Here is a 10,397-nt window from a genome sequence, read left to right as displayed (position 1 = left end):
TGTAGGCAAACAAGACCATGGTGTTGGTTCTTTTTTTTTTTTTAATGGACCCTTTCCTATCTCTTACAAACATATTTCTTTTTTTTTTTAAGATTTATTTATTTACTATTATGTATACAATGCTCTGTCTCATGCACACCTGCAGGCCAGAAGAGGGCATCGGATTACATCATAGCTGGCTGTGAGCCACCAGGTGGTTGCTGGGAATTGAACTCAGGACCCCTGGAAGTGCAGTCAGTGTGTTTAATCTCTGAGCCATCTCTCAAGCCCTACAAACATATTTCTACAGCTTTCCAAGTTATGTAAGTTATGGGCCTCTGTATTGCAGACACATGCGCACATCACGGTTTAAATGGAAGGCCCTAATTTATCCAGTTTCTAGCCATGAACATTATGTCAAAAGCCTTGATCTTTGAGTAGTGGAATGAAATTTGCCTGTATTCACTTTGTTCAATGTAGATGTGGTCTTAGTTCTGTCATTTTCTTTGCCGAATATTTACTATGCCTTATTCTCCTCCTACCCCCAGTTTTGTTTTCTGAAACTGGGTCTCATGTAGCCCAGGCTAGTCTCTCAATCTCTCTGGATAGCCAAGGACGCTCTTGAATTCAAGACCCTCTGCCTCCACCTCTTAAGAGCTAGGATTCAGGTATATATCTATCTTCATTTTTTTTTCTTTTTAAAAAGGATTAATTTTCACTGGTGTGTGTATTTTCACACTTGTGTGCGCCTATTCAGCCGTGAGTGCCTTCAGATTGCTGGATCCCCTGGAGCTGGAGTTACAGGTGGTTGTGAGCCAGCTCATCATTCAGTCCTTTAAAACGTACATATTTATTTTACTTTTAATGGTTATGTGCGTATGCCTGGGTGTATGCACACCACTTGCCCGCAGGAACCGCAGGAAGGTCAGAGGAGGGCATCGGACCCCCTAGAACTGGAGCTATAGGTGATTGTGAGCCGCCTTGTGGGTGCTGGGATTCACACCCACGTCTTCTCCCAGAACAGCAGCACTCGTGACTACTGAGCCATCTCTCCAGTCCCTGTCATTCAGTTCTTAAGGCCTATTTTCCTGTCAATGGCAAAAACTAATAAGAATCTATTATTGTCTTTTAAACATGAAACCTTTTCACATGTTTTAATTTTATTACATTTGTTTCTGTGTGTGTGTGCATGTGTGTATGTGCACATATGTGTGGAGATCAAAGTGTAACACGGAGAAGCCAGTTTCTCGCCTCCCACCACGTGGGTCCCAGGAATTGAACTCAAGTCATTAGGCTTGGCTGCTGCTGCTTTTACTGACCAGTGTCAGCTCACTGCCCCCGGCCCATACCTTGTGAGCATGTTTTTACTATTCTTTTCCAACTTTCTCCAACCTTCCTACAGTTGGCATCTGCCCAGAAAGATCATCTAGAAGCTTCCTATGCTATTACATTCTTCTTAATTTGTTTTAAAACCCACACTTATTTTTCCTGCTTTAGAGATCTTTGCCAGTGCGCCCATCTATAACCTATTCATGCAACTGTATGCTGAGGTCGAATGGAAAGGTTCAAACATATTTTTTAAAAGTTTTCCTTGGCTCTCTGACAGGGCACAGTAAAGTGGAACTGCAGAGTAATGCTTCCCAGAGGCTCACATTTCTCCAAAGTATGCTTTGGAGTCCCTGCTATTCTGATCCTCAGCTGACCTTTCCTGGCACAGAGACAGTTCTGGAATGTTTGCGAAAGCTGAGGTCACTTCCTCATGTTTGGCAGCATTTACTTTAGCTCGGTTAAACCAAATGCTCTATCGGTTTGTATAAACTTCCCAGTAACCGAAGGCTCCCATAAGAACCCTGCCAGAGAACCAGAGCCCAGCGGCGAGAGGAGCAGGGTATTTGAAACTGAGCTGCTGAGGACTTGTGATGGTGCTCAGTTGGCAGAGCGCTTACCCAGCCTGCACATAGTCCTGGTGTTCAGTCCCCAATGCTGCACAAAACCCAGAGGTTGGTGGAGGGGTGCTGGAGAGATGGATCCGCCATTAAAAGCACCTGCTGTGCAATTATGAGGCTTGGAGTTCAGATCCCAGCACTCACACCACTCGCTAAGTGTCTTGCGCCTACTTGTAAAATTAGCTTTGAGGCGACCAGAGACAGAAGGATCCCTGGCGCTTTGCTGCCTTCTAGCCCGAGAAAACTGCCAGCCCCAGGTTCAGGAAGATGCCCTGTCAAAGGAATAGACAAAAAGTGATAAAGGGAACCCCTAATACCCTCTCTGGCCTCTACATGTACCCCGTCACATGGGCATGAACACAAAGAGATACAAATCTATTTAAAAATAAAAAATAAAAAATGGCTTGGCAGCAAACCCCTATAATCCCCAAGCTTGGGAGGTAGAAGCAGGAAGGTCAGAAATTCAAGGTCATCCTTGGCTACATAATGAGTTTGAGGTCAGCCTGAGGTACCTGAGACCTTGTTTGAAAAACAAATGGACTGGAGATATGGCTCAAGAGTTAAAGAGCCATGGCTGCTGGGCGGTGGTGGTGCACACCTTTCATCCCAGCACTTGGGAGGCAGAGGCAGGCAGATCTCTGAGTTTGAGGCTAGCCTGCTCTACAGAGTGAGTTCCAGGACAGTCAAGACTACCCAGAGAAACCCTGTCTTGAGGGGTGGAAAAAAGAGCAGTGTCTGATCCTCCACAGTTCCCAGGTTCAATTCCAAGCACCCACATGATGGCTAACAGCTGTCTGTAGCTTTAGTTCCAGGAGATCAATGCCCTCTTTTGGCCCATGGGCATTGTTTACCCGTGGTATACAGACACATCTGTAGGCGAAACATCCACATACATAAAATTTAAAACACAAACAAGGCAAACCTGGGACTTGAGGGCTCGGTCAGCGGTCAAGAGTACTGGCTGCTCTTCAGAGGACTTGGGTTCAGTTCCCAGCACCCACATGGTGGCTCACAGCTGTCTGTAGCTCCAATTTCCAGGGCACTAGTGTTTTTTGTTTTGGGTTTTTCCTTCCTTCCGGCCTCCACTTGCATCAGACACACACACACACACACACACACACACACACACACACACACACACACACACAAAACAAAACAAAACAAAAACAAAACTTCCCCTGTTCTAACAGTCTGTCATATTTTGTCACCTATCAGATATTTTGTCATCTGCATGCCTAGGTCTTTTTATGCTTTTAGAATCCAATCAGGCTCCTGTGACCGCTGCATGCATCTAGGGGACTCAGACAGGGAGCACGCTTCAGGGAAGCAGTCTTCCTCGCCATCTCCCAGTCTGCTCTGGGTACACACTGGGTACACACACACACACACACACCACTGCAATTTACCCACCTCGGTGGCTTAAAACAACATACATTTATTATTTAAGGCTTCTGGAAGTCAGAAGTCCTAAAATGGATAGTTTGGTTGTGCCGAATTCCTTCAGCAACAGTAAGCTCTGGAGAGGAACCTGGATGCTCTTCCCTTTTCACGGCTGCACATCTGCAGCACCCCCGCCCCTCCCGCACCCCCCCTTCCCCCCCTCCCCCGGCCCCACGGTCTGTGTGAGGGAACATAGGCACACAACCTCAGGATTCAGCCCTCCACATCTTTGGAGAGATTGCCTTTCAGATCCTACCTAGCATAATCTTTTGAAAACACACAGCGGAGCACATCACTTTCCGGCCCAGATCCCTGAGCGGTGCTGAGGTTCACAGAGGATAAGACTGTTTCGCAGCAAGTGCCCTTGAAAGGCTGGCCACGCCCCTTCTGAGCCTCAGCCTGCCGCCCTCCCACCTTCCTGTCCGCGCCCCACCCTGTACACTTAGCCGGCTTCCTGTGCTTCCTAAGGGCTGCCGCTTGCTTCGTACTGCAGGGGTCCCTCACCCTACCCTGGGATGCTCTCCCTTCAGCTTTGCATTCATTTAGATGATAACTAGGATAATAGCAAATATTTCTGTGTTAATACTCCATGAGCAGGGACCACAATTACTTGACTAATTAAATGTTCTCAGGGGCTGGAGAGATGGCTCAGTGGTTAAGAGCACCACCTGCTCTTCCAGAGGTTCTGAGTTCAATTCCCAGCACCACATGGTGGCTCAAAACCGTCTATAATGTGATCTGATGCCCTCTTCTGCAGATAAAGCACTCATATACAATAAATAAATAAATCTTTAAAAAGAAAAAAGAGAAAAGTTCTCATATGTAACTAAAGCTTCCATAGGGGCTGGGCCATGTCTAATTCTTGCCCAGGCTCGTATTCCTAGCCAGGTGCTTGGCATGCAGTTGTGAGCAAGAAATGACACAGTCGGTGAGCTCTTGGAGACAAAGGATCACATGAGTGGATATTTATTTGTTGTTCTACCTCCTGTATTTGCTTCTGACCGGGGTGTGTGTGTGTGTGTGTGTGTGTGTGTGTGTGTGTGTGTGTGTGTGTGTGTGTCTCGCGCGTGCGCGCGGTGGCCTGAGATAAGCTCAGTCGACAACGGTCTTCACCTTCCGCTTTGCTGGAGGCAGGCTCTGTGTTGTTGCCTCTGTGCCGGGCACTCCCTCCTAGGTGGCCTGTGAGCTTCTGGTGATTCTCCTGCCTTTACCTCCTGCTTGCCCATGGAGTGTTTGGGTTATAGGTGCATGCACTACTGCACCCGGCTTTGCATGAGTTCTGTGGATTTCAGCTCAGATCGTGCGGCTTGCTTGTGTGCAAGTTCTTACCCACTGGGCCATTCTGAGGCTCCTGCTCAGCATTTGTCATCTTGCCTATGTCACCCCCAGGAGTGGAGTGGAAGGCGTGGTTTGTCTTGTGTGTATGCAGCTCCCTCCCCAAACACTAGGGCAGTGCTGTATCCTGGAAGATTTGGCAATGGCCCCCAGGATGCTTTGCATCTCCAGGCTTTCCTTTTCACCAACCTCTTTGAAATCAGGTGACACTCAATTCTTCATTTTAATCACCCAGCCGGAGTCTCCCATCAGGCTGATTGGCAGGGACCTTTCAAAAAACTTTCACCTGTGGTGGCGCACTCCTTTAACCCCAGCACTCGGGAGGCAGAGGCAGGCGGATCACTGTGAGTTCGAGGCCAGCCTGGTCTACACAGTGAGTCCAGGACAGCCAAGGCTACACAGAGAAACCCTGTCTCAAAAAACCAAACCAAACCAAACAAAAAACATTCACCTGTTGCTATGAGGATTCTATTCGTGAATTAAAACCATGTAGACAACAGCCCTGTGTGAGAGTTAGCTGCTTCGGCTAAGAAATGTTTGGGGGGGGCTGGAGAGATGGCTCAGTGGTTAAGAGCGCCACCTGCTCTTCCAGAGGTCCTGAGTTCAATTCCCAGCAACCACATGGTGGCTCACAACCATCTATAATGTGTGCTTCTGCAGATAAAGCACTCATATGCAATAAATAAAATAAATAAATATTTAAAAAAAAAAGAAAAGAAATGTTTGGGGGCTGTGCGTGTTAATTCCAGCTCTTGGGAAGCAAAGGCAGGTGGATCTCTGTGAGTTGAGAAGCCAGCCTGGTCTACACAGTGAGGTCTATGTTAGCCAGGCTATTTAGAGAGACTTTATCTTGGGGAAAAAAAAAAAAAGAGAATAGAAAGGAAAAGAACGGGAAAAAAAAATGAATGGATCCAATAAGCTTGCTCAGGGGTAAAGGCCTTGTCTTCTATCCTGAGAATCTGAGTGTGATCCCCAAGACCCACAAAATAGAAAGAAAGAAGAGATTTTTGAAAGTTGTCCTCTGACCTCCACACACATGCCATGCTACATACATTCCAACACGCACACATACTGAAATAAATCAATGAATAAATACATGTAATTTAAAAAAATGTTTATACCTGCAAGGTGTGGTGGCACATGCCTCCAGTCCCAACACTTAATAGGATGGGGCCGGGAGATCACAGGTTCTAGGCCAGCTTTGACTGCCGCCAGGTGTGGTGGTGCATACATCTAATCCTAGGAGGCACAGGCAGCCAGATCCCTGTGAGTTCAAGGCCAGTATGTTCTATAAAGAAAGTTCCAAGCCAACCAGGGCTACACAGCCCTGTTTCAAAATAAAAATAGAATAAAATAAGAAAGGGCAGGGTGGGAGGAAGGGCTTCAGCTGGGTGCTCTGGGTCCTCGCGGAAGTGGTTTTCTGTCTGGCCTGCAGATGGCAGCATATCCCGGGCCTCCTTGTGATGTCAGGAGGCTGGGCAGCCAAGAAAGAGGAAAATGGACTCCCTCGTCCTGGAGGCCTGCCTGAAAGCCCGCCATGAGTAAGTGTGAGTTTAAGCAGGACTCTGCATTCGATTTTAGGCGTTCATGGGAACCATGTTTGTTCAGCGTTGAGGTTGTTTGTTGATTTTCACAACTCGTTAAAAACAAAACAAAAAACCTTTATTAGTGAAACCAGTTATCCCATTGAGGGGGTGCCTTCAGCACCTTTGCCACCTAAGAGACGGAAGTGCACCCCAATTAGCTCAGCAAGTGTGTGGTATGTTGCAAATATGAGGTATTTCGTAGCAGGGCTCTTTAGTCGCTCCTCCGACAGCTTGGACTGCTTCAGGGACCACTGGGGACCTATCATGGTCCGTTAGATCGAAAGTTCTGTCAGCCCTGAGGCCAGACTTCGCCCTATGACCACCCCTCCACCACCCGTCAATTTGCTAGCTTTGCCTTCCTCATCCTAAGACCTGACTTGCATTGCCGTCATTTGAAGGGCTGGAGAGACGGCTCAGATGGCTTAGGGGTTGAGAGCACTTCCTCTTGCTCTTGATGGCCTGAGTGAGTTCCATTCCTAGCACCCACTGGATGCACAACCCACACCTGTAACTCCAGCTCCACAGAATCTGATGCGCTCTTCTGGCCTCTCCTAGCACCCACACACATGTGCGTGAATAAAAACAGATCCTTAAAGAAAAATTAGAGGAGTTGAATGGGGTGGTTTATGGTTTTTGTTGTTGTTGTTGTTGTTTTTTTAAATCCCATTTTGTTATTATATCTAGTGGGAAATAATTCTAAATGTTGTATTAGTGCCCAGAGTACCTTCTGCCTTTTCATGCTAAAGGTTACACAACTCCTTCCTTCTATTGGCCCTCCCTGAATGCCACGTGCTGGGCTTGGTGACAACTGTCCCTTAGCTGCAGCCCCTGTAAGTCCCCACCTGACATCTGCAGGAACCTTGGTGGTCCCTGTCGCTCATCCCAACCTGTGTCAACTTTGCTCTACACTGTCTTTGGGGTTCATCGTGTGGAATCTAGACCCTCATCTGGAAATAAATCCCAATTAACCTAACAGCATGCTTAAGCGAGAGTTTATAATGGCTGGAAGGAGGAAGTGTTTTGTAAGTCATTAGTTTGCATTTGTTTTTGCCTAAAATTACTAGTTTTAACAGTATTTAAATTTGGGCCTGGGCATAGCTGCTCACACCTTTAGTTCTAGCACTGCAGGCTGATGTTTGTGCGTTTGAGGCTAGCCTGATCTACACAGTGAGTTCTAGGACAGCCAGGTTTACATAGTGAGACTCTGTCTCCAAAACAAATTTTTAATTGACCTATTTTGTTTATAATCTAGTTTGTTTCCTTTCCTTCCCTCCCTCCCCCTACCTCCTTTGGTTTCTTCAGACAGTTTCACTGTGTGCCCCTGGCTGTGTGAGAACTTACTGTGTAGACCAGGCTGGCCTCAAACTTACAGATCTGCATTCCTCTGCTTCCTGTGTGCTGGGCTTAAAGGTGTGCACCACCCAGTTTAGTTTGCTTCTCTTAAATTGTTTCCATTGGTCTGTTTGGTGTTTGGGTTTATTCTCAAGCACTGTCCAGGGCCTAGTGAAAGAACTAATACTAGGAGAAGAGGCTGGGTAGTGAGCCGCCTCAGCGGGTAAAGGTGCTTGCCACAGAGCCTAAGACCCGACATGGTGGAAAGACAGAACCAACTCCTACAAGCTGTTCTCTGACTCCCATCAGAGTGCCCTCAAGTGCACACAGACAAGTACACAAAATGAAATGTGATATAAAACATGTTTTTAAAGAACTCAGTAGTGGAGCTTTTGCCTAGCATGTGCAAGGGGTCCCATCCCCAGCACCATAAAAACAATTAATAATAATAATAATAATAATAATAATAATAATAATAATAATAATAATAATAGAGTGTCTGCTCCACCTGAAGCTCTGGAGAGATAAATGATGTCATTCTTTAGTTAGAAATACAGGCAGGCAGTGGTGGCGCAGCTGGGCATTGGTGGTGCATGCCTTTAATCCCAGCACTCGGTAGGCAGAGGCAGGCAGATTACTGTGAGTTAGAGGCCAGCCTGGTCTACAAAGTGAGTCCAGGACAGCCAAGGCTACACAGAGAAACCCTGTCTCGGAAAAAAAAAACAAAAAACAAAAACCAGAAATACAAAAGCCACTGGGTGTGATGGTACACGCCTTTAATCCCAGCACTTGGAGAAGCAAGCACAAACACATCGCTGTGAGTTCGAGGCCAGGTTGGTCTACAAAGGGAGTCTAGGACAGCCAGGGCTATACAGAGAAACCCTGTCTTGAAAAACCGAAAACCAAGAGAAAAAAAGAAAGAAAAAGAAATACAGAAGCCAGGGCTAGGGGTGTCACTCAGAGCATTACCTACCATGCCTAAGACCCTGGCTTCCATCCCCAGCACCTCAAAAGAAAAAGAAAACAATAACAACAAACTAGTTTTAACAATATTTAAACTTGGGCCTGGGCATAGCAGCTCACACCTTTAGTTCTAGCTGCAGGCTGATGTTTTGTGAGGTGAGGCTAGCCTGATCTACACAGTGAGTTCTAGGACAGCCAGGTTTACATAGTGAGACTCTGTCTCCAAAACAAATTTTTAATTGACTTATTTTGTTTATAATCTAATTTGTTTCTTTACTTCCCTCCCTCCCTCCCCCTACCTCTCCCTACCCAAGAAATGTGATTTACAAAGCAAATCAGGGTGCCTCTAGGAAGACCCCTGGGTTCCTGCCTTGTCAGAAACTGAGCTTGGCTTCCAGCGAGTGGGAGATGAACCACATTTGTCCTCATATTGACCTGAAAAAAACAAAGGGAAATCAACACAAAACAAAAATATAATCTCCAAACAATATCCCAACCTTAAACGTCCATCGTATTTCATTTAGCCCAAATTGTTGAAACACTTTGGCCAAATTTGCCTGAAACGCATCATGCAGGCTGTATTGGTTAAGGCTGAAATTGCAGCCCAAGTGGCAGAGTGCCGGCCTAGGATGCTCCAGACCCCGGCCTAGGATGCTCCAGCCCCTGGCCTAGGCTGCTTCAGCCCCTGGCCTAGGATGCTCCAACCCCCCGGCCTAGGATGCTCCAGACCCCGGCCTAGGCTGTTCCAGCCCCTGGCCTAGGCTGCTTCAGCCCCTGGCCTAGGATGCTTCAGCCCCTGGCCTAGGATGCTCCAACCCCCGGGCCTAGGATGCTCCAGACCCCGGCCTAGGATGCTCCAGCCCTGGCAACAGAAAGTAAATTCCTAGTTGGAGGGTGGATGGTGTAGCTCTGTGATAAAGTGTGTCTGACTGTGAGTTCCAGCAACACACAATGTGGGTACGCACGTGCTCACGCTTGAAGGACACCAACAAAACTTTCTTTTTAATTGGCTAATGCATTGTTGTGGTAATTTGTTTGAAAAACTTACAATCCCACAAATTGGAAAGGGCTTTTTTTTTTGTTTTGTTTTGTGTTTCTTTTCTCTTTTTTAAAAAACTTATTTATTTATTACATATACGGCGTTCTGCCTGCATACCAGAAGAGGGCACCAGATCTAATTTATAGATGGCTGTGAGCCACCATGTAGTTGCTGGGAATTGAACTTGGGACCTCTGGAAGAGAAAACAATTGCTCTTAACCTCTGAGCCATCTCTCCAGCCCCTTATTTTGTACATTTCTCTGTGTCGCTCTGGCTGTCCTAGAACTCGCTCTCTAGACCAGGCTGGCTTCGAGCTCACAGAGATCCACCTGCCTCTGCCTCTCATGCTGGGCTTAAAGGTGTGTGCCATCACTGCCCAGCCTGGATAAGTCTTATTTTCAAACGTTGAAAAGCCTTCCACTGTACTCAAGTTTAGCAACACATTGGAGGGACACATACCAGTGAGTGCTAAACTCCCAGGGCATGACGGTCACAGCGTCATTCTAGGAACTGATGTAGAAGAGAGCCAAAGTCTGGCCACGTCCCAGCTGTCACCCCAGTCAGCGGATTCAGGAGCAGTTGCTCATCTTTTAGGTTACGTTCTGCTCATTGATAACTACCCTTCTTTTTTGTTTGTTTGTTTGTTTTGTTTTGTTTTTGTCTTGTTTTGTTTTTCGATACAGAGTTTCTCTATGTAGCCTTGGCTGTCCTAGACTCACTTTTGTAGACCAGGCTGGCCTTGAACTCACAGCTTGCCTCTGCCTCCCAAGTGCTGAG

Source organism: Acomys russatus, chromosome 25, assembly GCF_903995435.1.
Source record: "Acomys russatus chromosome 25, mAcoRus1.1, whole genome shotgun sequence".
Lineage (NCBI taxonomy): Eukaryota > Metazoa > Chordata > Mammalia > Rodentia > Muridae > Acomys > Acomys russatus.
The sequence above is the reverse complement of the archived record's forward strand: the minus strand, read 5'-3'. Positions refer to the sequence as shown.